General features: G+C 46.8%; 1 protein-coding gene across 2 annotated transcripts in view; it reads right to left on the minus strand.

Annotated features, from left to right (window-relative positions):
• Positions 1-5,679, minus strand: part of LOC138350010 (uncharacterized) — a 60,659-nt gene extending 54,980 nt beyond the window's left edge. For both annotated transcript variants that reach the window (XM_069300114.1, XM_069300155.1), the window contains exon 1: positions 5,370-5,679. The gene's annotated coding sequence lies outside the window, so the exon portion shown is untranslated. The remainder of the gene's footprint in view (positions 1-5,369) is intronic.
• Positions 5,680-6,000: the final 321 nt, after the last annotated feature.

The raw sequence follows: 6,000 nt of genomic DNA on the forward strand, positions 1-6,000 counted from the left end.
TTTTAGTGCTGGAATAGGGGGGCTGAAAGGGATTTTTTTTAATAGGCTGGGGTCATATGTTATCACCAGAAAACAAAACTAGACCACTGAAATTGATATTTACGATTGAAGCCTCTCCGATGATCCTGATGAGCCGGAAAATGAGATGTCAGAACAATAAGGGGATTTTAAAGGATCTAATTTGATAATGGTATGAGCAAGGAGGAAATTAAAACAAAGAAAGAACAAAGAAGGGACACAGGGTAGAGAGAAGGAATGGAGAAGAATGGGGCAGAATGTAAGACGAGGATGAAATGAGACAAAAGACAGGAACATCCGCCAGGAACTTAAATAAGGAGGCTTTTAGATCACTGTATACCACCTATGTGAGGCTAGTCTTAAAGTATGCCGCCACATCGTGGAGCCCACCGTCTTAAACAAATACATAAGGAAGCTCGTTGCAGAAGTTGCAACGTGATTCGTCCTAGATTTGCGAGGGATGAAGTATGAAGAGCGACTGAAGGAACTAAACCTGACACCGCTAGAAAAGGAAGAGAGAGAGAGAGAGAGAGAGAGAGAGAGAGAGAGAGAGAGAGAGAGAGAGAGAGAGAGAGAGAGAGAGAGAGAGAGAGAGAGAGAGAGAGAGAGAGAGAGAGATAGAGAGAGAGAGAGAGAGAGAGAGAGAGAGAGAGAGAGAGAGAGAGAGAGAGAGAGAGAGAGAGAGAGAGAGAGAGAGAGAGAGAGAGAGAGAGAGAGAGAGAGGACATGATACAGACGTATGAAATACTTAGGGGAATTGGCAGAGTGGAAAATGTTCCATCCAATAGAGCACGGATGGAAGCTTGAGAATCAGATGGGTTAAAGAGATTGTTGACCAGACCACACACTAGAAGGTGAAGGGACGACGACGTTTCGGTCCATCCTGGACCATTCTCAAGTCAATTCAGGACGGACCGAAACGTCGTCGTCCCTTCACATTCTAATGTGTGGCCTGGTCAACTTACTTTAGCCACGTTATTGTGACTCATCGCCTGCATATGGTTAAAGAGATGTTCGAAAGCTTTCTTTTAGCGTAAAAATAATGGGAAAATGGAATGAACTAAAGGAGCAGGTTGTAGAAGCAAACTCCATTTATAATACCAAAAATAAGTTTGATAGGAAAATGGATCAGGAGTCAATGCACTAGACAACCGGGGCTAGAAAAGCGGGGTCCAAAAGCTGGAGCTCAAATAGGTGAATACACACGCACGCGGCCGAGTGGTCAGCAATGACGGGTCGTAATCCTAAAGACCCGGGTTCGATTCCAGGCCGAGGCAGAAATATATAGGCAGAGTTTCTTTCATCTGATGCCCCTGTTCACCTAGCAGTTTATAGGTGCCTGGGAGTTAGACAGCGGTTACGGGCTGCTTCCTGGGGATGTGCATGTGTGTGTGTGTTAGAAAGACATATATATATATATATATATATATGTAGTAGATATGAGGAGGCTACTACACATAAGGGGCATAACTGGCAAACCCCTCACAGTGTTCAAGAGAGAACTGGATAAGCACCTCGAAAGGATACCTGATCAACCAGGCTGTGACTCATACGTCAGGCTGCGAGCAGCCGCGTCTAACAGCCTGGTTGATCAGTCCAGCAACCAGGAGGCCTGGTCGACGACCGGGCCGCGGGGACACTAAGCCCCGGAAGCACCTCAAGGTAGCCTCAAGGTAGGCAGGGGATCTGTACATTACACAATCAACAGTTAGAAAGGCGGGGTCCAAGAGCTAACAGCTCGATCGTGCCGGTACAAATAATAAATACACACACACACACACTGTGTGTCAGTGGCGCCGGTGGCTGCGTAGATAGCACGCTGGACACGTAATCCTGTGGCCCGGGTTCGATTCCTGGCGCCAGCGAGAAACAATGGGCAGAGATTCTTTCACCCTGATGCTCCTGTTACCTACCAGTAAATAGGTACCTGGGAGTTAGACAGCTGTTACGGGTTGCTTCCTGGGGTTTGTGTGTGTGTGTGTGTGTGTGTGTGTGTGTGTGTGTGTGTGTGTGTGTGTGTGTGTGTGTGTGTGTGTGTGTGTGTGTGTGTGTGTGTGTGTGTGAAAAAATAATTAGTTAGTAGTTAGTAACAGTTGATTGATTGACAGTTGAGAGGCGGGCCGAAAGAGCAAAGCTCAACCCCCCCAAATATAACTAAGTGAATACAACTAGGTGAATATACACACACACACACACCAAACCTGTCTCCTGAAGCCAACATAAAAATAATAACATCTGCGGCATATGCGAGGCTGGCTAACATCAGAAAAGCCTTCAGGAACCTGTGTAAGGAATCATTCAGAACCTTGTATACCACATATGTAAGACCAATCCTGGAGTATGCAGCCCCAACATGGAGCCCGTACCTTGTCAAGCACAAGACAAAGCTGGAAAAAGTTCAGACGTATGGCACTAAGCTAGTCCCAGAACTAAAAGGCATGAGTTATGAGGAAAGGCTGCGGGAAATGCACCTTATGACACTTGAAGACAGAAGAGTAAGGGGAGACATAATCACTACCTACAAAATTCTCAGGGGAATTGACAGGAGTAGATAAGGATAAACTTTTTGACACGGGTGGTAAACGAACAAGGTGACACAGGTGGAAATTGAGTACCCAAATGAGCCACAGGGACGTTAGAAAGATCTTTTTCTGTGTCAGAATAGTTAGCATTTGGAATGCATTAGGCCGTGATGTGGTGGAGGCTGACTCCATACACAGTTTCAAATGTAGATATGACAGAGCCCAGTAGGCTCAGGAATCTGCACACCAGTTGATTGACAGTTGAGAGGCGGGACCAAAGAGCCAAAACTCAACCCCCGCAAACACAAATACGTAAGTACAAACACACACACACACACACACACACACACACACACACACACACACACACACACACACACACACACACACACACACACACACACACACACACACACACACACACACACACACACACACACACACACACACACACACACACACACACAATCTCCAAATATATCCACTAGGGCTGGATTAATGAATCAAGTTTTCTCACCCTTACCAAAGACGAAGATTACAAAAACAGGACAAAAAATCGAAGACACGAGAGAGAGAGCGCCTATACCGGACTCCTTTTACACCTGAGAAAAATCAATGACTTATAAGATCGATGAGAAACGCAAGACAGAGAGATCACACAATAACAGCTGAAGGTGGAGACGGGGGAGGCGGCCATTCATACTTGGCTGTAAGAACGCGAGATCGCGGTGCGTGGCTCAATACGGACCTCCTAGGCGTTCTGCGTTCGCCATAAACCGGTTCTTTGGCATGATATACGGAGCGGTAGCGTGACTTAGGTAGCATCATGGTGTGAACACGGCGCACCAACGTGAAGATACGAAGGACTAGTGTGAACGCGGAACGCTAGTGTGAACACAGAACGCTAGTGTGAACACAGAACGCTAGTGTAAACACAGAACGCTAGTGTGAACACAGAACGCTAGTGTGAACACAGAACGCTAGTGAGAACACAGAACGCTAGTGTAAACACAGAACGCTAGTGTGAACACAGAACGCTAGTGTGAACACAGAACGCTAGTGTGAACACAGAACGCTAGTGTGAACACAGAACGCTAGTGTGAACACAGAACGCTAGTGTAAACACAGAACGCTAGTGTAAACACAGAACGCTAGTGTGAACACAGAACGCTAGTGTGAACACAGAACGCTAGTGTGAACACAGAACGCTAGTGTAAACACAGAACGCTAGTGTGAACACAGAACGCTAGTGTGAACACAGAACGCTAGTGTGAACACAGAACGCTAGTGTAAACACAGAACGCTAGTGTGAACACAGAACGCTAGTGAGAACACAGAACGCTAGTATGAACGCAGAACGCCAGTATGAACGCGGGGCTCAGAAGTGAGATGCATAACACGTCTGCACCTATACTCACCTGTGTAAAATACTAATAAAAAACACCTGTGAGCACGGATTACCTTTATGAGTACAGAGCACAGGTGTCAAACACGTATATTTAACAATGACTGTAACAAACCCCCCCCCCCCTGTAACACTGCCGTGAATGACAGTCCTAGTTACTGTCACACTGTCAATGACAATGACGGTACTGTCATGACTACAGCTTATTAGTATTATTACAATGCCTGGGGCCAGATTCACGAAGTCGTTACGCAAGCATTTACGAACATGTACGTCTTTTCTCAATCTTTGGCGGCTTTGTTTACAATTATTAAGCAGTTAATGAGCTCCGAAGCACCAGGAGGCTGTTTATAACAATAACAACAGTTGATTGGGAAGTTTTCATGCTTGTAAACTGTTTAATAAATGTAACCAAAACCGTTAAAGATTGAGGAAAGATGAACAGGTTCGTAAGTACTTGCGTAACTGCTTCGTGAATCTGGCCCTTGGTAAGTTATCTTTCCTGCCTTGGAACTTAAGATTGGCAACTCTTCCCGCCTTGGAACTTAAGATTGGCAAATCTTCCCGCCTTGGAACTTAAGAGCGGCAACTCTTCCCGCCTTGAAACTTAAGAGCGGCAACTCTTTCCGCCTTGGAACTTAAGATTGGCAACTCTTCCCGCCTTGGAACTTAAGAGCGACAACTCTTCCCGCCTTGGAACTTAAGAGCGGCAACTCTTTCCGCTTTGGAACTTAAGAGCGGCAACTCTTCCCGCCTTGGTACTTAAGAGCGGCAACTCTTCCCGCCTTGGAACTTAAGAGCGGCAACTCTTCCCACCTTGGTACTTAAGAGCGGCAACTCTTCCCACCTTGGTACTTAAGAGCGGCAACTCTTCCCTCCTTGGAACTTAAGAGCGGCAACTCTTCCCGCCTTGGAACTTAAGAGCGGCAACTCTTCCCGCCTTGAAACTTAAGAGCGCTAATGAAATAAATTTCTTACGGTTCATCCTGTTAGTGAACACCACACTATACCAGCCTGCACAACACTCTTCAAAAGGAAGAAAACCCGCTGGGGGTTGGGTCCTCTTGTAAGTGAACACACCTCTATATAGCACCAGCCTGTTCAACACCCCAATAGGAAGAACACCCCGCTGGATTGTACATCACATTGAACACCCAAATACAACCCCCCCCCCCACTTAAATAGGGAGAAACCCCCACTGGGTACAGCTCCTTCCGTCACACGTATTCAGCACGAAAGTTGAACTATCCAGCAATATTTAAAAGGGGCGAGATGATGTGGTACTCCCTCCACAGATCTCCAGTATCAGCTCTTGATACTGGTAATGGCTTAAAAGGGCCACCACCTACGGGCTATTCATGCCCGTGCCACCTTTTGGGTGGCTTAATCTTCATCAATCAATCAATCATCAATGTGGTACTCACCAGCGTCAGAGAGAAGAACACTTGTTGCTATACCGGTCGCTATACTACTGGGAGTCTCTCTCTCTCTCTGGGTCGCGCGCCTCACTGCCCCGGTGTGCCTTTACCAGTACATGAAACTTCCTTGGCTGATGACTCCTGCGCTCTGAGGCTCCTGTCAGCCAGCACTTGCCCCTCTCTCTTTCCCGCTCTTCTTGAGCTGCCTCCAACACAGCTGGCCTGTACGAGCCGGAGTGTAATTTCTTGTCTAATGGGCTCCGTGGGCGTTGTGGGTGTGTTTGACTCAGCTACTCGGGATAAAAGTGCCAAGTAGCACACGGGCTGGAAGTTGGCGCCTTATATACCCGCCCCCCGCACGCTCATTGGCCAGATGCGGTGACGCCGGGAAACAATAAACTCTTTTGATTGGCTAGTGTGACCGCGCGACCTCCTTGGGCTCTTGCAGTATTGCTATTGGTCACTTAAAATAACCCCCTACCTGTCGGGGCGAGCGATTATCTTATATCTTTATAACTGCAGTTATATTATCATACTTTCATTGGTCAAAGTTACGATTTTGGAGGGACATCCAGCTAGTTATTTTTGCGAGGGGTTATCTTGAGATAACTCCAATAAGCTCCAGTAAGCACCAATA

Source organism: Procambarus clarkii, chromosome 1, assembly GCF_040958095.1.
Source record: "Procambarus clarkii isolate CNS0578487 chromosome 1, FALCON_Pclarkii_2.0, whole genome shotgun sequence".
NCBI classification, from domain to species: domain Eukaryota; kingdom Metazoa; phylum Arthropoda; class Malacostraca; order Decapoda; family Cambaridae; genus Procambarus; species Procambarus clarkii.